Raw genomic sequence first — 20,483 nt, 5'->3', positions numbered from 1 at the left:
GGGCTCCCTCAGACACCTCCTGACTTCCTGACTCTCCTCTGGGTCCCGGGTCACCCGTTGGTGTTACTGGAACTTTCCAATGTGTATCAGTGTGGTCCCCAATCGGGATTGCACACTTACGGAAATGGAGTCAGTGTAGGTCTGTCTTCTGGAGAACGCCCTGCTTCCCATGCCTTCGGACTTGGCCTGCAGGACGTGGCCAACTGTGACCCCCAACCCACCGTGTGGATCAAAGACTTGCTCTCCTCAGAAGCCAAAACACTAGCAGGACTAATACCACCTAGCAGAGGAGGAAGACTCCTTTATTCTGGCATCTCATGTTCAGGGACAGACTTTCATCTTTTCTTTTCTACCAATTGGCCTTAAAGAGAGAGAAAGGGACTCACCGAGGGGGTGCAGGAATCTCCCGGGTCGTGAAGCTCAGGCCTGTCCATCTGCCGAAGGACAGCCAAGCCCTACTGCACAAAACAGAGGAAAACAAGATTTATTTACTCATAATTGCGTTTCTATTATATCACTTACCCAAATGTTTGTCTTGTTGAACTGGAACACATCCAGGGAGTGGAAAAACCCACAGGATATATAGCAAAGTGCTGGGCATGACACAGTGAATTAAGTAAGCATAATTTACCACTTCTAATAAAATCACTTTTATTTATGGGTGAGTGCTAATGTGTTCTGACACGCTCCTAATTTCTATTTTGTTATTTATGAAATAGAAACCTGACCATTCACTAAATCACCATGAGCCATTCCTTTTCAAATCGGTTCCATTTGCCGGATACAAATTATTTTTTATTTAAGAGCTACACTTGGCTTCAACAGTTCAAAGTTTGCCATAAGGAGAGAATAAGTCAGATGATTGCCTAATGGCATCTATGAAGGAGTCCCCACCAGAGTATGAGTCCTCCCCAAGGGACAGTGGGGTCTGAGGTCCTGCCCTCTGTCCCTCCACTAGCTCAAGAGTTTAACAAGAAGGTCCTTGTACCAGTCAGAGTCTCCAGCATCCTATATGCAGGGCAGCAATGGAGATGCAGACATAGAACAGTCTTGTGAACCTGGTGGGGGAAAGAGGGTGGAATGAATGGAGAGAGTAGCTTGGAAACATACACGTTATCACATGTGAAACAGACCGCCAGTGGGAATTTACTGTGTGAGGCCGGGAGCTCATATCCGGGGCTCGGTGACAACCTAGAGGCGTGGGATGCGGTGGGAGGTGGGAGCGAGGTTCAAGAAGGAGGGGACATATGTGTACCTATGGCTGATTCACGTGGATGTATGGCAGAAACCAACACAAAAATGAATTTTAAAGAGAAATAAAAGAAAACAAGCAAGCAAAAAGCCAGAACACTGAACTGTGGGCCCTTCAGGCAGGGTTTATTTTCAGAGGGATGAATTGCAAAGGTGAGAGAGCATGGGGACCATCCCAGAGAGGGCAGGAGCTCAGGGCTGGTACAAGTTGGGGAACAGGCTGGCAAGCCCCAGAAGGTAAGGAACCCAGTAGGGCAGCTTTCCTGGAGAGGAGCAGCTTCTTTTAGCCCAGAGGTGCTGCTAGACAACCCCCCACCCACACACCCAGGGAGAAAGCCAAAGGAATGAGGACCCCTGCCTGCCCTCTTCCCACCCATCCCTGACCTCCTGCCAGGGCTTTGCACTGAGAACAATCAGCAGATATTAAGTTCAGTTCAGTTCAGTCGCTCAGTCGTGTCCGACTCTTTGCGACCCGATGGACTGCAGCACGCCAGGCCTCCCTGTCCATCACCAACTCCCGGAGTCTACTCAGACTCATGTTCACTGAGTCGGTGATGCCATCCAGCCATCTCATCCTCTGTTGTCCCCTTCTCCTCCTGCCTTCAATCTTTCCCAGCATCAGGGTCTTTTCCAATGAGTCAGCTCTTCGCATCAGGTGGCCAAAGTATTGGAGTTTCAGCTTCAGCATCAGTCCTTCCAATAAATATTCAGGACTGATCTCCTTTAGGATGGACTGGTTGGATCTCTTTGCAGCCCCAGGGACTCTCAAGAGTCTTCTCCAGCACCGCAGTTCAGGGAAACAGTGAAAAGAGACTGGGCAGGTGAAGTGGTGGAGGGAGACCCGCCAGGACCCACGAGGAACGACCCCAGATCAACCTCACAGACCTCAGGGCGGAAGGCAGAGCCCCGGGCTGGGAACCACGGGATCTGACCTTTCGTTTAGTGGTTGGGCCCGGAGGAAATGCACTGCTCTTTACAATCCTCATTCCTTCCAATGCGGGTGCACTGGGAACATGCTTCTCGCTGCCCTGTCTCGGGCTGATGGCCACATTTCACACGTAAGCAGGAGTTAGGCTCAGTGCCCTGCGCCCTGTCCCAGCCTCCTTCAGGACAGAAGGGCCCTGCCCACCTCCCCGTGTTCCCTGGAGGTGCCTCCCAGGCAGAACTTCATCTCCGTGAATACTGGTTCACTGAGTGAGGGGCGAGGACAGGTCTCATTCAAAGTAACAGCAACAAGAAAAAATCATGAACTGTGTTAAAGGAGAAGTAGTATTTCTGCTTTTTACCCCATGGAGTAAGGGAAGCCAACATCGGTGCTAGTCAGAACTCAGACGGTTTTTTAACCTACTTTTTTATTTCAGTCTTCTTGACCCCTGGGTTGGGAAGATGCCCTAGAGAAGGGAAAGGCTACCCCCCACCCCAGTATTCTGGCCTGGAGAATTCCATGGACTGTACAGTCCATGGGGTTGCAAAGAGTTGAACGAGACTGAGCGACTTTCACTTCAGTGGAAAAAGATAAGTGTTTTGTTGTTGTTTTTAAAAATAATGAAAGGGCATTTTTCAAGTATCAAAGGGAAAGCTTGAGAGATTTAAAGTGAACTTCTTAATTTAATTTCTGAAAAAGACTAAGCCTTGCCTTTACATTCTCAGCTTGAGTATTAAACTGGGTTTTTAATACCCTCTTTTTTTCAAAGGAATAAAGAGAACCCTCAATCTATCTCTTAGAGGATGGGCTACAAATCAGAGGAGTCTGCAGAAGAGAGGAAAAGACTTCCTTCCAAAAAGGGATTGAAAGCAGCAGGTCTGAACCAAGCTGATTTTACTGTCATCTTTAACACAAGGAATTAAGCCAAATGGTGAAGAACAGAGTTTTTATAATCAGCTTTACTTCACAAAAATACTAGGAGGAGGAGTTCTGTGACTGGAATAAAGATTGGAATTCAGCACAAGACAGGAGATTTGATAATGATTATAAACAAAGTCAAAGTGTGCAAATCTCCAGAGTTCAAACTTTGTCCCCCTCCCAGACACATGAGGTCTCCCTGGGGTCCCCCCTCCCCTGCTTGCATATTTTATCAGAGCAACACAAAGACAGTTTCTGCCAGTTATTTGTTTCAGCTCATCATCCCTTTCCCACAGACAAGAAAATCTTCCAACCTCTCTCTTCCAATATTATGTGACTTTTTCTCCCTCGATCAAAGGAATAGCTGGAACTCAAATTGATTTATGTCCACCTCCTCTGGATACTAAGGATGGAAAGCAAGCCCATTAAAATAGCAGATGTGTGGCAGCTTCATTGGGAAAACAACTGAAATTTTCCATTAAATGTCTGGATAGACTCATATAAAGTTAGAGGTGCAAGGATCTTTAGACACCATCTCATTAAACTATGTACCAGGAGCATAAAAGGGGCATTTCAAGTGCCCAAAATCTCTGCCAATGTCATTCACTTTATGGCTTCATCTCCTAGTATTGTCCCTTGAGGTCACTGTCCTGACACAATCTGTGACTCTGTTTCTATTCCAGGTGACAGATTTTTAGAGTTCTGCAAAACTTGGATCATTTTGGTACTGACCCTCCCTCTAAGAATCATCCAGAACTATAACCTTGTCTCAAGCGTCCACGGGATTCAAGGCAGGTATTTCCTGCCAACGAAGTATCTTTGATTCCCTAAGCTGGTTCAGAATAGACTAGGCCACCCGGTATCTTTCCCACAGCTCTTCTCTCTCTTCCTTGTTTTAATATAGATTATTCAAGGCCATCAAATCTCCATCGGCCTATCCTCGTGTCGCCCTCCATGGCAGAAAAAGAAAATACATGTAAATCCCTGTGTGGTTGGCACCCCAGCTTGGGGTGACTCAGGTGGCCCTAAAGGATGACAAGAGGCTGATGAAGCCGCCTGCCAGAGGAACTCCCACACAAGTACTCAGGAGAGGCCTAGCACAGAATGCGTCTTGAGAAGAAAGCAAAAATTCTCAAGCAGAGTTTGCAAACAGCGGGCAGTGCCAGAGATGGAGAAGAGGAATTCAATCGCAGTGCCATGTCTGTCTCTCGGGGTGTTTACCCCAGCCCTGATTAACGTGGTGCCCTCCTGGGACGAGCCGGTTGCCATGGACGCTGAGTGAGAATCAGAAGAGGTGCCATGTCTGCAGAATCGGTTCCATTCAGTCATGGGGGGACCCTCCCCGCGGGGCAGACATGAGCCCCTTGACCTCTGGTGTTGGCAACCTCCCTTCCAGTGGTGGCAAGAGCAGGGCCGTAGAGTGTTCATGGCTCAGATGCCGATCTGGCAACGGCAACATGGGAGGGACCACCCCCTCGAGCCTGCAAGGGAGCAGGAAAAGGAGAAATGCCTAGTGATTTGCAACAGCCAAGGAAAACACCGGTAAAATACAGGAGAATTCCAAGGCGATCAAAGTGAGCCTTGTCGTCATGTTCCTTAGACTGGGGAAACGTGCCTCTTTGGGGAAACTTTTTGTCCCTATGTGATTTTTTTTTTCAGCTAAAGCAACCTTTTAAATAGTTTCAAAACTAAAGTTACTTTTGTTGTTCATAAGACAAGTAGTTCATCATCTATAAACTCTGGATTCCCAGATGGCACAATGGTAAAGAATCCACCTGCCAATGCAGGAGACATAAGAGACATGAGTTCAATCCCTGGGTTAGGAAGATCCCCTGGAGGAGGAAATGGCAACCTGCTCCAGCATTCTTGCCTGGGAAGTCCCATGGACAGAGGAGCTGGAGTGGGAGAGTCGCAAAGAGTTGAACGTGACTGAGCAGGCAAACAAACACTTCATCATCCGTCGGTGCCTGCATGCCCAGTCATATCTGACTCGTAGCAATGCCAAGGGCAGGAGCCTCACCGGCTCCTCTGTCCATGGAATTTCTCAGGCAAGAATACTGGAGTGGGCTGTGAGTCAGCTGAGGTTGGCTTCAGGCTCTGATTCAGGTTCAGTTCTGTTCCACTTGTCTCCACATTCTCTTTGGACCAGCAGCTATCCAGGACACATCCTTCTCATGGTGGATCCCAGAGGGGCAAGAGGCCAAGCCAGACCACGCTAGCACCTCTAAGAGCACTGGTTGCAACAAGTTGGTTAAAATTCCATTGGCTGAAGAAAGTAGTCGAACCCGAGGACTCTGGGGCCAAGAAATATACCCTCCCCACTCTACCCGCTGGGAGATCACTTGCCAGAGGTAGGGAATAGAGAAATGAGGATGAGAAGGCAATCTAGCACCAAAGATTTAATTAACAGTTACTACTGCAATGGAAACAGGAACCATCTTTTCCCTCACTCCTTTTCTCTGAAGCACCGTTTGCTAACTTGGCCAGGAACTTATTCACATTCAGCGCCTTGCTTGGTGTGGATCTAGCTGAACAAACGTTTGTTGGGTAAATGCAAACATTAGAGGGTGTTGCCATCACTGATTTTATTTCCTCCACTGTTTCTTTTTTTCCGCATTTGGTTTCCTTATTTCAAAAAATACCCTTATGTCAAGCTTCACCCTAACTTTGGTCTTCTTACCTTGGGGAAAAGAATAGTTTACTTGTAAATAACATTATTTCCACTTAACGTCTGGATAACATTCAAGGCTAGATTCCAAGTGGCCATGTTTCTGCTTTTCAAATTCATAATCCCCTTTTACTTTTTAATATCAAGAAAAGTCTATCAAAAGGCTTCATTGATCTTAGCTGACTCTCTGTTCTCTCTTAGGAGACCAAGCCATGGAGATGAGCATTGTTGGATGGACTCTCAAGACCTAGGAACACCATGAAACATACAGGAAACCAATCAGTCCAGTAATGGCCCTCCAACATCAAAGATTCCCATCATCTCCATGGGGGAAAACAGCAAAAGTAGCAGAGAAGCTGAGCCTCTCTAAAGTGATTAGATGGCACATCTCCTCACAAACTACCTAGTCCCTGCCTTACGGAAAAGAAGACGGATCCAGGGAAAGACAGAAAATCTTCATCCGCTCTTTCCCTAAGTGATTTATTACATCTCAGTGATACGTCTGTACTGTATTAGCCGCCTTCACATCTTGTCCTGTTAATGTCACACTGAGGCAGTGTTTGCCTCTGCTCGTCAGGTACAGAGGAGATGATGGCTTCAGACTTATCTGAGCTCAGAGAGGAGCCAGTGTGATCAGACAGAAAGCCGGGGCTGCCACCAACGCCACGGGAAGGCATGTCACTCACCAGAGACTCTGGAATCAAGGGTCCCCACCATCCCCTGAAAAGATGCCCAGCAATACGTGCAACCTTGTGAGATGTCTCACTTCTGAATACAACTCAACTTGATTAAGCAGTGATTCCTCTAAGTGTTTAGTTTTGTTCCTCATGTTCCCAATATATGGTATGCATTTGTTCTGGAATCCCAGAAAGCTGGGGAAAGGGGGGGAGAGGGAGGGGGCACAACGGAGAGAGAGCGCTTAGACACCACAGGGTCCAGCCTTTGCATTGCAAGCCGTCGGACCCTGGTCATCAGGACACCTTCCTAATGCCTGTCTCCAGGAGCCTGTTCTCTCCCTCTGGGTCACAGGCTTTTCCAACCCAGTCTCTTTTCCTCTATATACAGTTGCTGTTGAATTGCTAAGTCATGTCCAACTCTTTTGCAACCCCATGGACTGTAGCCCACCAGACTCCTCTGTCCATGGGATTCTCCAGGGGAGAATACTGCAGTGGGTAGCCATTCCCTTCTCCAGGGGATCTTCTTGACCCAGGGATTGAACCCACATCTCCTGCACTGGCAGGCAGGTTCTTTACCTCCATCCTGGACTCTGTTTCAGTTCAGTTCAGTCACTCAGTCGTGTCTGACTCTTTGCGACCCCATGAACTGCAGCACAACAGGCTTCCCTGTTCATCACCAAATCTCAGAGCTTACTCAAACTCATGTCCCTTGAGTCAGTGATGCCATTCAGCCATCTCATCCTCTGTTGTCCCTTTTTCCTCCCACCTTCAATCGTTCCCAGCATCAACGTCTTTTCCAATGAGTCAGTTCTTCACATCAGGTGGCCAAAGTACTGGAGCTTCAGGTTCAGCATCAGTCCTTCCAGTGAACATTCAGGACTGATCTCCTTTAGGATGGACTGGTTGGATCTCTTTGCAGTCCAAGGGACTCTCAAGAGTCTTCTCCAACACCACAGTTCAAAACCATCAATTCTTTGGCACTCAGCTTTCTTTATAGTCGAACTCTCACATCCATACATAACTACTGGAAAAACCATACCTTTGACCAAACGGACCCTTGTTGACAAAGTAAAGTCTCTGCTTTTTAATATGCTGTCTAGATTGGTCATAGCTTTTCTTCCAAGGAGCAAGTGTCTTTTAATTTCATGCCTGCAGTCACCATCTGCAGTGATTCTGAAGCCCCCCCAAAAATAAAACCTCTCACTGTTTCCATTGTTTCCCCATCTATTTGCCATGAGCTGATGGGACCAGATGCCATGATCTTAGTTTTCTGAATGTTGAGTTTTAAGCCAACTTTTTCACTCTCTCTTTCACTTTCATCAAGAGGCTCTTTAGTTCTTCTTCACTCTCTGCCATAAGGGTGGGGTCATCTGCATATCTGAGGTTATTGATATTTCTCCCGGCAATCTTGATTCCAGCTTGTGTTTCTTCCAGCCTGGCATTTCGCATGATGTATTATGCATATAAGCAGGGTGACGATATACAGCCTTGACGTTCTCCTTTCCCTATTTGGAACCAGTCTGTTGTTCCATGTCCAGTTCTAACTGTTGCTTCCTGACCTGCATACAGATTTCTCAGGAGGCAGGTCAGGTGGTCTGGTATTCCCATCCCTTTAGGAATTTTCCACAGTTTGTTGTGATCCACATAGTCAAAGGCTTTCACGTAGTCAATAAAGCAGAAGTTGATGTTTTTCTGGAACTCTCTTGCTTTTTCGATGATGCAACAGATGTTGGCAATTTGATCTTTGGTTCCTCTCCTTTTCTAAATCCAGCTTGAACATCTGGAAGTTCATGGTTCACTTACTGTTGAAGCCTGGCTTGGAGGATTTTGAGCATTACTTTGCTAGTGTGTGAGATGAGTCCTATTGTGTGGTAGTATGAACATTCTTTGTCATTGCCTTTCTTTGGGATTAGAATGAAAACTGACCTTTTCCAGTCCTGTGGCCACTGCTGAGTTTTCCAAATTTGCTGACATATTGAGTGCAGCACTTTCACAGCATCATCTTTCAGGATTTGAAATAGCTCAACTGGAATTCCATCACCTCCACTAGCTTTGTTCATAGTGATGCTTTCTAAAGCCCACTTGACTTCACATTCCAGGATGTCTGGCTCTAGGTGAGTGATCACACCATTGTGATTATTTGGGTCATGAAGATTTTTTTTGTACAGTTCTTCTGTGTATTTTTGCCACCTCTTCGTAATATCTTCTGCTTCTGTTAGGTCCATACCATTTCTGTCCTTTATTGGGCCCATCTTTGCATGAAATGTTCCCTTGGTTATCTCTGATTTTCTTGAAGAGATCTCTAGTCTTTCCCATTCTATTGTTTTCCTCTATTTCTTTCCACAGATCGCTGAGGAAGGCTTTCTTATCTCTCCTTGCTATTCTTTGGAACTCTGCATTCAAATGGGTATATATTTCCTTTTCTCCTTTGCCTTTTGCATCTTTTCTTTTCTCAGCTATTTGTAAGGCCTCCTCAGACAACCATTTTGCCTTTTTGTATTTATTTTTCTTGGGGAAGTTTTTGATCACTGCCTCCTGTACAATGTCATGACCCTCTGTCCATAGTTCTTCAGGCACTCTGTCTATCAGATCTAATCCCTTGAATCTATTTGTCACCTCCACTGTATAATCATAAGGGATTTGATTTAGGTCATACTTGAATGGTCTAGTGGTTTTCCCTACTTTCTTCAGTATAAGTCTGAATTTTGCAATAAGGATTTCATGATCTGAGTCACAGTCAGCTCCCAGTCTTGTTTTCTCTGACTGTATAGAGCTTCTCCATTTTTGGCTGCAAACAATATAATCAATTGATTTCAGTATTGACTATCTGGTTATGTCCATGTATACAGTCTCCTCTTATGTTTTTGGAAGAGGGTGTTTGCTATGATCAGTGCATTCTCTTGGCAAAACTCTGTTAGCTGTTGCCCTGCTTCATTTTGGACCCCAAGGCCAAATTTTCCTGTTATTCCAGGTATCTCTTGACTTCTTACTTTTGCATTCCAGTCCCCTATAATGAAAAGGACATCTTTTTTGGGTGTTAGTTCTAGAAGGTCTTCACAGAACTGTTCAACTTCAGCTTCTTCAGCATTAGTGGTTAGGGCATAGACTTGGATAATTGTGATGTTGAATAGTTTGCCTTGGAAATGAACAGAGATCATTCTGTTGTTTTTGAGATTGCATCCAAGTACTGCATCTTGGACTCAAACAGGTATCCAAACTTTTGGCCTGAAAGAATTAGTGGTCAGAGAAATGAATTGTAATGCTACACACACACACACACACACACACACACACACACACACACACACACAGGCGGGGGAAGCCAGAGGGATGTTTTCACCTGGTGAAAAAGCAGGTGAGAAAAATGGATCTTGGTTTCAGACATGTGCAGTGATGAGAGACTTGCTATGGAAATAGGGTGACATGTAATCTGTGCACTTCTGACCTCCATAAACTATTATGCCAATTTGTGATGCACTCTAACTCACAGGGGCTTTGGTTTTACCACTGTCTCTCTGAAATAGCTTTCTGTGGTCTAGCCGCTGCTAAGACTAGCATGGCAACCCGTGACTGACCTTCCTGCCCTGGTGATGGCTCACGTTCCCTCCACGGTAGGCCTTTCCATCTTCATTTGTTGCCAGAGGAAACGCATTTCACCTGCAGAAGAGTCACTGATTAGTGAAAGGTGGATTTGGGGCTGGTATTTAAGAAATGTGCAGGCATTTTAAACTGTGACTAACAAACATCTAATTGAGAAATTATGAAACCCACATGGCATAACAAAGTATAATTATGGCCTCTGAACCCTCTCTGACTGTCATCTCAAAGGAAAAATAAGTCCAAACCCACAAAACATCCATAACAGTGAAGGAAATCACAGGCAGACAAGCCCTGCATCAAGGGTGTTGCAGTCCACACAGGCGCCACTGAAACAATCATTCAGGAACGCTTGTCCAAAAAGGACCACATTTCTTTCTTTTCGACAATTAAATTCAACTTCGGCCATTCTTGCCCGTCTCTGCCCCAGGATGATTTCTAAGGTCTGTGATGTGACTCAGGACCCAGGCACGAGACAGTCCTCACCTGCCCTGGTGGGTCCACCGTCCCTGCCTGTGTGGTGCCTCCAGGCCACCTCCTTTCTTGTTTTAGCCAGAAGGCTGAAGTTCAAATCCTTACTGCGGAAACTCATTTCCAGTCCAGCACTTGGTTTATTTTTACATTCCTTTCTCCACTGCTAGTCTTTAATTTGGTTTTTCAATTGCTTTCTGTGAAAATTTAAAGCTGCTCCTTATTTGGATATTTGATGGGATTATTTTTCCTCTCTTGATTTGAAATCAATAATCCTTACTCCATGTTCACAAAGGTAACACTCACTTTAATGAGTTTTTTCTGCTTAGGTTTCCTGCTATAATTATCCTCCAAACTTCTTCACTAGTTGATTCTTGGGTAAATGTGAAGTTATTGTCTGTGTTTATTTTGAAGCCTGACAGCTAGTTCTTGGTGGCAAGTTCTTCACTCCTCCACTCCCCGAGCACCTCCTAGGATCAGACATGGAGCCAGGGGCTTTGCGTGAATTACTGCTCATCTTCACACCCAGTCCAGCAGGTGTCATCACCGTTGCCTAGCAGATGAGAACCATGTGGCCCCAGAATTTAGTCAACTCACCTGGGATTCTACAACTATGAATGGCAAAGCCAGGATTCACATCCAGCTCATCTGACTTCAGGCTGCTTGCTCCTCCTGCCGTGTAGGAGTACCACTTCAGCACATGGCACTGTCCAATCGATGCCCTACCACAAGAGCATCCCTTCCTCCAAGGGGACCTTCAGCACTTACAAAGCCGCCAATTCGTCTTTAACGCCCAACTTAGCTCTAAAGTGTGATGTACATTCCTCTTGGCTTAGCACCAGTTTAGAAATGTTTTACAAGGGAACAGTCACCAATAACCATTCTGTCTTAGGGCTAGAAAACTGTATTTTTTTCATCTTCAGGTCCTTCTCTCTCAAACTCATATCATTCTTTTTTTTTCAATTAATTAATTTATTTTAGTTGGAGGCTAATTACCTTACAATATTGTAGTGGTTTTTGCCATACATTGACATGTTCCCCATCCTGAACCCCCTTCCCACCTCCCTCCCCATCCCATCCCTCTGGGTCATCCCATTGCACCAGCCCTGAGCATTTGTCTCATGCATCGAACCTGGACTGGCGTTCTGTTTCACATATGATAATATACAATGTTTCAATGCTATTCTTTCAGATTGTCCCACCCTCACCTTCTCCCACAGAGTCCAAAAGACTGTTCTATGCATCTGTGTCTCTTGTTCTGTCTTGCATATAGGGTTATTGTTACCATCTTTCAAATTCCATATATATGTGTTAGTATACTGTATTGGTTCTTCTGTGTATTCTTGCCACCTCTTCTTAATATCTTCTGCTTCTGTTAGGTCCATACCATTTCTGTCCTTTATCGAGCCCATCTTTGCATGAAATGTTCCCTTGGTATCTCTGATTTTCTTGAAAAGATCTCTAGTCTTTCCCATTCTATTGTTTTCCTCTATTTCTTTGCATTGATCGCTGAGGAAGGCTTTCTTATGTCTCCTTGCTATTCTTTGGAACTCTGCATTCAGATGGGAATATCTTTCCTTTTCTCCTTTGATTTTTGCTTCCCGTCTTTTCACAGCTATTTGTAAGGCCTCCTCAGACAGCCATTTTGCTTTTTTGCATTTCTTTTCCATGGGGATGGTCTTGATCCCTGTCTCCTGTACAATGTCACAAACCTCTGTCCATAGCTCCTCAGGCACTCTGTCTGTCAGATCTAGTCCCTTAAATCTATTTGTCACTTCCACTGTATAATCATAAGGCATTTGATTTAGGTCACACCTGAATGGTCTAGTGGTTTTCCCTACTTATACACAGAAGAACTGTACAAAAAAGATCTTCACGACCCAGATAATCACGATGGTGTGATCACTCACCTAGAGCCAGACATCCTGGAATGTGAGTCAAATGGGCCTTAAAAAGCATCACTACGAACAAAGCTAGAGGAGGTGATGGAATTCCAGTTGAGCTATTTCAAATCCTGAAAGATGATGTTGTGAAAGTGCTGCACTCAATATGCCAGCAAATCTGGAAAACTCAGCAGTGGCCACAGGACTGGAAAAGGTCAGTTTTCATTCCAATCCCAAAGAAAGGCAATGCCAAAGAATGCTCAAACTACCGCACAATTGCACTCATCTCACACGCTAGTAAAGTAATGCTCAAAATTCTCCAAGCCAGGCTTCAGCAATACGTGAACTGTGAACTTCCAGATGTTCAAACTGGCTTTAGAAAAGGCAGAGGAACCAGAGATCAAATTGCCAACATCCGCTGGATCATCGAAAAAGCAAGAGAGTTCCAGAAAAACATCTATTTCTGCTTTATTGACTATGCCAAAGCCTTTGACTGTGTGGATCACAATAAACTGTGGAAAATTCTGAAAGAGATGGGAATACCAGACCATCTGACCTGTCTCTTGAGAAACCTGTATGCAGGTCAGGAAGCAAGTTAGAACTGGACATGGAACGACAGACTGGTTCCAAATAGGAAAAGGAGTACGTCAAGGCTGTATATTGTCACCCTGCTTATTTAACTTATATGCAGAGTACATCATGAGAAACGCTGGGCTGGAAGAAACACAAGCTGGAATCAAGATTGCCAGGAGAAATATCAATAACCTCAGATATGCAGATGACACCACCCTTATGGCAGAGAGTGAAGAAGAACTAAAGAGCCTCTTGATGAAAGTGAAAGAGGAGAGTGAAAAAGTTGGCTTAAAGCTCAACATTCAGAAAACTAAGATTATGGCATCTGGTCCCATCACTTCATGGGAACTAGATGGGGAAACAGTGGAAACAGTGTCAGACTTTATTTTTTTGGGCTCCAAAATCACTGCTGATGGTGATTGCAGCCATGAAATTAAAAGACGCTTACTGCTTGGAAGGAAGGTTATGGCCAACCTAGATAGCATATTTAAAAGCAGAGATATTACTTTGCCAACAAAGGTACGTCTAGTCAAGGCTATGGTTTTTCCAGTGGTCATATATGGATGTGAGAGTTGGACGGTGAAGAAAGCTGAGCGCCGCAGAATTGATGCTTTTGAACTATGGTGTTGGAGAAGACTCTCTAGAGTCCCTTGGACTGCAAGGAGATCCAACCAGTGCATCCTAAAGGAAATCAGTCCTGGGTGTTCATTGGAAGGACTGATGTTGAAGCTGAAACTCCAATACTTTGGCCAGCTCATGCAAAGAGTTGACTCACTGGAAAAGACCATAATGCTGGGAAGGATTGGGGGCAGGAGGAGAAGGGGACAACAGAGGATGAGATGGTTGAATGGCATCACTGACTCAATGGACATGGATTTGGGTAGGCTCTGGGAGTTGGTGATGGACAGGGAGGCCTGGCGTGCTGCAATTCATGGGGTCGCAAAGAGTCAGACACGACTGAACGACTGAACTGAACTGAACAGAAGAGGCAGAATCTGACAAACACTGCCCTGCTTTGCCAGCTGAGATCTGGAGTTAACATCCTAGGAAAGGTGAAAGCCCGTTTCCAAGACCAGGGCATAGCCCCTGCACAGACAATTCTTGTTTCTGCTGAGCTGGAGGTCCCCCTGCACTTCCCCAGAGAGAAAGCACTGGTGGTGGACGGCTCATGGGACTGGAGTCAAACAGGAAGAAGAGACTGGAAGAGTATGGTCCATCTTCCTTCTCCCCATTGTGGGTACTTTCCAGTTACTCGGGGATGAAAATGTCACCTGCCACATCAGCGAACAGTAAACAGAAAATGCAGCCATCAAGCCAGCAGCCACCACCAGCCTCCCCCAAATGTGCACCCTGGGGGGACTCAGGATGGAGAAAAAGAAGATACTGGCTCCAGACAAGTAAAGTGCATGTCAAAGGAATGATTCCAACAAGCCCAGACTCTTGCATCTTTCCTCACATAGAAAAGAGCTACGTTCATTAACTTGAGATGTCTGTGTGTGTGTGTGTCCTCAGTTGCTCAGTCGAGTCTGACTCTTGGTGACCCCATGGACTATAGCCCGCCAGGCTCCTCCATCCATGGAATTTCCCAGGCAAGAATACTGGAGAGGGTTGCCATTTCCTACTCCAGGGGAACTTCCCAACCCAGTGATCAAATCCACATCTCCTGCATTGGCAGGTGAATTTTTTTACCATTGGCATCACCTGGGAAGCCTGTGGTCTTCTTTAGCAGTAATCATTTGATATTCCCACTATCTGATTTTTGTTGCAACAACTCCCCTCCATCCTGGCTCCTCCCTTCAGAGAAGCTCCTCAGAGCTATCTGAGAGGCTGCATCCCAGGCTTAAGTCATCAGTTTTGTCCACCAAATAAAACATAATTCTCAACTTTTATTTAGGCTGTGCATATTTTTTTAGTTGACACTGGGAACTCACTGGTGAAGCACAGATATGATTCTTAGAACCCCGGACACAGCATCAAACAGCACAGAGGGGAGGGCATGGAGCTAAGAGCCGAGAGTCCAATAAAGAGCACAGGGATTCAATCACAGCAGGGATAGAAAAAAGCAATGTGGAAACCAGTGGGAGGTAAACGGAGGTGTTCTTTGCAGATCAGATCGCGTAGGTGAGAGGCCAATGAAGAAACCTCTCCTCTCAGGCAGAGGTCCTGGACCACTGGTCCCGACTTGCCTCCTGTATCCAGTCCTGTATCTTTCTGCATCGCTGAAACCCACGCATCAACCTGCACTTTCACAGGTGAAACCATTGACCTCGATAGCCCTCCATTCCCCTCTGCTGCACTGAAACTCAGACTGAGTTTTTTCCTGACCTCCCATTGCTTAGAGACTTTACTTCAGAAAACTTATAATTGAAAATCCTTTCTCTGCCCTTTGGAGATGTAAATCTTTTTAGAAGCCCCTTACCAGTTTTACAACCCATGAATGTCTTTTTCAAGGACCCCGGAGCCATCCCTCTGAAATGCACATGCCAAGGGAGAGGGGACCCATTCTCAGTCCCTGTGGAAGGGTGAGGTCCTAGCTTCCTAGGTGTCTGGCTTCAAGTTGGAAAATTACCTTCTGTTAAACAGTCCGGAGGAGGTTTACTTTTTCTCTGGGGAAGCCACTCAGCCAACACAGATGGTCAGTGGCCCTCCCCAGCACTGGGAAACTCCTCCCCCCGTTTCTGTGGATCCAAGTATCCAAACTGGGTCCATTCTCCCTTCATTGCGTCCGCGCTCAGTCATGTCTGACTCTTTGCGACCCCATGGACCGTAGTCCGCCAGGCTCCCCTGTCCATGGGATTCTCCAGGTAAGAATAGTAGAGTGGGTTGCCATGTCCTCCTCCAGGGGATCTTCCCGACCCAGGGATCAAACCTGAGTCCCCTGCATTGACAGATGGATTCTTTACCGCTGAGCCACGTGGGGAGCCCTCTCCCTGTGTTGCTCCCAAACACATAGGAATAAAGTCAGTTTCTGTCTGCTCATCTCATCCAGGGGCAATGTTTAGCACCATGCTGAGAGTTTCTTAGGAGGAAAGAAACTCCAAGTGGTTCTCACAGTGAAATATTTTGCAGAATGTCATTTTAATCTGACTCCCAAAGTGTTCACTAAAACAAAAATGGGGAGATTAAAACTAATTTACACTAATTTTTTTATGAATATGAAAAGGTTTCTCTAGTGTCAGAATGTACAAACATTATGGGAAAGGTCTTGCCACGATATAGCGACTTCATAAAATCCTTGCATTGTTGTCAAAGCTTTACTTTTAACTTGAATTACCTGCTTTGCATTTATTATGGAAGAAGCCAGAATCTGGTATATAAATGTGAACATGAAGCTCTGCTTTGCTAGACATGGAGATTTGGATCCCAGGACCTGGATTAGGAACTCAATCAGTATACTGACATAATGTGATTGTCTCAAACTTCATATATTCTGTTAAATAATGTTCTATATAGTTTTAAAGTTGCCTACAATATTTATCACTGAATTGAGAAAATACATAAAACCTTAACAAAAAATCAAAAAGTGACAGCAACATTCCCAAGCGGCTCCTGTGAGGAGCAAGAGAAGAATGGATTTTGAAAGAACAGGCTCTTATGAGAAAGCAAGTTGCTTGGCATTCACACAGAAGCCGCTAATACAGATTCTTATGTAACATTTATCGTGCTTGTCTTTTTTTCCAATGCCCCAGGTGGATTTTCTATTTGAACAAAACAAATCCTGCAGTCATAACACAATAATAACCTGCAGTGCTGCTCAAAACAAAACCTTACATGTAAGCATTTTTTTAAAATGTATCACAGAATATATTCAAAGTCAAATATGTAACCATCAAAGGGGATTCAAATTCCTTAATACAAACCCAAGGAAGCAGGTCATCCTAAAGTGCTTAATCTACAGAATGGGTTGTGATATCCTTTGAAAAACCTGAACGTCTAATAAGCATATGGCTCAAAAACAAACAAACAAAAAGGAAAGCAACTCAGGGCAGTTTTCATCATCCATCTTTTTAAAAAATTTCCCCAGCTTTGTTAAGATACAGTTGATAAACAGCACTGTGTAAGTTTAAGGTGTACTGATGTGATGATTGATACATTTATTTATTACAAATTGATGACCAGCAGGATTAGCTAACACCTGCATCACGTCACATAATTACCATTTCTTTTTTGGGGTGAAGACATTTACCATCTCCTGTCTTGGCAACTTTCTTTGCATTTAATTATTGGAGTATAATTGTTTTACAATGTTGTGTTAGTTTTTGCCTCACAACAAAGTGAATCCACTATATATAGACACACATCCCTTCCGTCTTAAGCCTCCCGCCCACCCAGCCCCCCAGCCCCACCCCCAAGGTCATCACAGAGCACTGAGCTGAGCGCCCTGTGCTGTTCGGCAGCTTCCCACAGCTGTCTAGTTCACCCTGGTGGTGTATATACGACAGTGCCACTCTCTCAATCCGTCCCACCCTCTCCTTACCCCTCTGTGTCCACAGGTCCCTTCTTTACACCTGCATCTCTATTCCTTCCCTGCAATCAGGTTCATCAGGACCATTTTTCTAGATTCCATATATATGCATTAATATATTTGTTTTTCTCTGACTTACTTCGCTCTGTATGACAGACTCTAGGTCCATCCACATCAACAACTTTCAAGTCTATGATACGGTATTATTAGTTGTCATCACCACACTGTACATTAGACCCTGCCTCACTTACTGTTGGAGGTTTGTACCCTTTGAACAATATCAGCCTATTTCCCCACCTTCCAGCCCCTGGTCGTCATCACTCTGTTTCTGAGCTCAGCTTTTTTTGGATATTCCATGTACAAGATATTCAGTTCAGTCACTCAGTTGTGTCCGACTCTTTGCGACCCCATAAATAGCAGCATGCCAGGCCTCCCTGTCCATCACCAACTCTCGGAGTTTACCCAAACCCATGTCCATCGAGTCAGTGATGCCATCCAACCATCTCATCCTCTGTCATCCCCTTCTCCTCCTGCCCCCAATCCTACCCAACATTAGGGTCTTTTCCAATGAGTCAACTCTTTGCATGAGCTGGCCAAAGTATTGGAGTTTCAGCTTCAACATCAGTCCTTCCAATGAACACCCAGGACTGATCTCCTTTAGGATGGACTGGTTGGATCTCCTTGCAGTCCGAGGGACTCTCAAGAGTCTTCTCTATCATGCAGTATTTGCTTTTCTCTGTCTGACTTGTCTCATTAGCATAATACCCTCAAGGCTGGGGTGATGAAAATATTTTACAACTTGATTACATTGGTGATTCCAAACTGTACATCTTTCAAAAGTCATAGAGCTGTGCACCTTTAAAACAATGAATTTTACTGTAAAGAAATTGTACCTCAATATACCTGAATTGTAAAAATGTATGCTATTGTTGTGGCTCAGCTGGTAAAGAATCCGCCTGCAGTGTGGGAGACCTAGGTTCGATCCCTGGGTTGGCAAGATCTGCTGGAGAAGGGAAAGGCTACCCACTCCAGTATTTTGGCCTAGAGAATTCCACAGACTGTATAGTCCGTGGGGTCGCAAAGAGTCAGACACGACTGGGAGACTTACTTTCACATCACTTCATTTCATGCTATTGTTATCAGGGTACACCTCATTCCAGAAATGTGTGTCCTCTCAGCTGCAAATAGGCGGTTGCCATCTGCACATACTATCTACCTCTACAATGATTCAGATGCATATATATACACACACACGTATACATATGTTCATTTTCAGATTCTTTCCCGTTAAAGGTTATTTCAAAATATCGAGTCTGCTTGAATTTAAGGTCAGTAATATAAAACTAAAGGGCTTCTCAGGTGGCGTGATTGGTCAAGAATCTGCCTGCCAATGTACAGATGTAAGAGACAAGGATTCAATCCCTGAATCAGGAAAATCACCTGGAGGAGAGCATGGCAACCCACTCCAGTATTCTTACCTGGTGAATCCCTTGGGCAAAGGAGTCTGGTGGGCGAAAGTCCATAGGGTCACAAAGAGTCAGACATGACTGAACACCCACACACAATCTAAAAACAAATGAAGAAGTTTAACCTGTTCCTTAAATTTCTGTATTCCAGAAAAATAACCTGACATTTTATAATATTTTAGACTGAGTAACAGGACAGGCTCACTGAAACTTCTGAAAACAGAAACAGGGCGCCTGATTGTGTATTAATTTAGGAAGACTAAAAGGAAGAGGAGAAATTGTGTAAGAACACGGAAGTCTCGGTCATGGAAAATCACCGCCTTGACTCACTGGGGCATCAGGAGACACCTGGCCACAGTTGCTTAGCAAACCTGGGCTTTGTAAGTTCCTCTCAATTGGAAACTTCCATCTCACACTCCGAGGAGAGTTTGAAGATCTCTTTGCTTGCCGATGGCTAACCTAACCTCATTTAAAAATAATGTGGTCCACCAGTGATATACAATAAACTTCCATACTCACTGCTCCCATTTATATGAAAAATTCCCCAAGCTTTTCAAGAATCCTGACTCAGAAGTTCATCTTAGTTTGACTTGTAAACACTACTCATGCTCAGAAATTCCAGCGTCTTGGACATCTCTAGCTTGACAATTTAAAAGCAAGGCTTTCATCACAGCTCTACCTTTTGGGGTCATTTGCAATTGAGACTGAAGCCAACACACTCTCCTGCCCTTGTCATGACTGAATACACAAACGGATAGTGACCAGACCACCATGACCACAGAACTCTGACCCACAGCTTCTGTGGGTCAACCAGCCTGGAAAGCCAAACCACAGCGTCTGCAGCCATCAGGCCAGACGGTCAGGGTCGGTGGGAGACCACGGTCTTCATGCTTTCTGCCCCACTTCCAGCCCTGCGCCAACAAGAGAAAGCCAAGTATGCCCCCAAATCAATGATATAAAATGCCATGTCTTTCTAGTTTGTCAACTTCCAGCTTTCCTGGGCTGACAACCTCCAATCGGAGCATACCTGAAGCCTTCCCTTTTTTTACTATAAACCTTCCTCTGAGGGCTTCCCTGGTGGTCCGGTGGTTAAGAATCTGCCTGCCAGGGCAGGGGACACCTGGTCTGGGAAGTGCCCATATGCCACAGGGCAACTGAGCCCCTGCACCCCATCTGCTGAGCCAGTGCCCCTCGAGTTCCTGCTCTGCGAAACGAGAAGCCACCACCATGAGAGCCCACATGCAGCCAGAAGATGCAGTCAGGGCAGCCGAAACGAAACAAGGAATGAAATAAATCTTAGACAACTTCCTTTGTGTCTCAGGCAAACAGGTGACAGCAGCTGGCTCTGCTGCTCCTGCAAACTCTGAATAAATAGCCTCCATTCATTCTCATCTGGGTGTCCTTTGCTTATTTCCATAATGTAGAAGTTCATCTTCTCCTGCTTTGATTTGTCAAGCACAGTCATCATTCTCAGAGAATCATGGCGATAGACATGCTTCCAGGAAAAGATATATTTTCCTATTCTGTCTTAAGCAACTCTTGGATGAGGCAAAAATCACTTATTTTCCAGAAGCAAGTATTTTCTGGAA

The 20,483-nt window shown here is 45.0% G+C and overlaps 1 long non-coding RNA gene across 4 annotated transcripts in view; it reads right to left on the bottom strand.

Moving 5' to 3' along the window:
• Positions 1-270: 270 nt before the first annotated feature.
• LOC145523384 (uncharacterized) overlaps positions 271-20,483 on the bottom strand; it is a 99,383-nt gene continuing 79,170 nt past the window's right edge. For 3 of the 4 annotated variants that reach the window (XR_014066523.1, XR_014066525.1, XR_014066524.1), the window contains 2 exons: positions 10,015-10,096; positions 8,873-9,664 (listed from right to left, as the gene is read on the bottom strand). This is a non-coding gene — a long non-coding RNA (uncharacterized LOC145523384). Of the gene's footprint in view, positions 459-988; positions 1,059-8,872; positions 9,665-10,014; positions 10,097-18,906; positions 18,995-20,483 lie in introns of those variants that run through there. The other variant, XR_014066526.1, reaches the window with a different exon arrangement.

This window comes from Giraffa tippelskirchi, chromosome 10 (genome assembly GCF_054371585.1).
Source record: "Giraffa tippelskirchi isolate mGirTip1 chromosome 10, T2T-mGirTip1v1.2.pri, whole genome shotgun sequence".
Classification (NCBI taxonomy): domain Eukaryota; kingdom Metazoa; phylum Chordata; class Mammalia; order Artiodactyla; family Giraffidae; genus Giraffa; species Giraffa tippelskirchi.
This window is presented reverse-complemented; position numbering and strand designations above follow the sequence as displayed.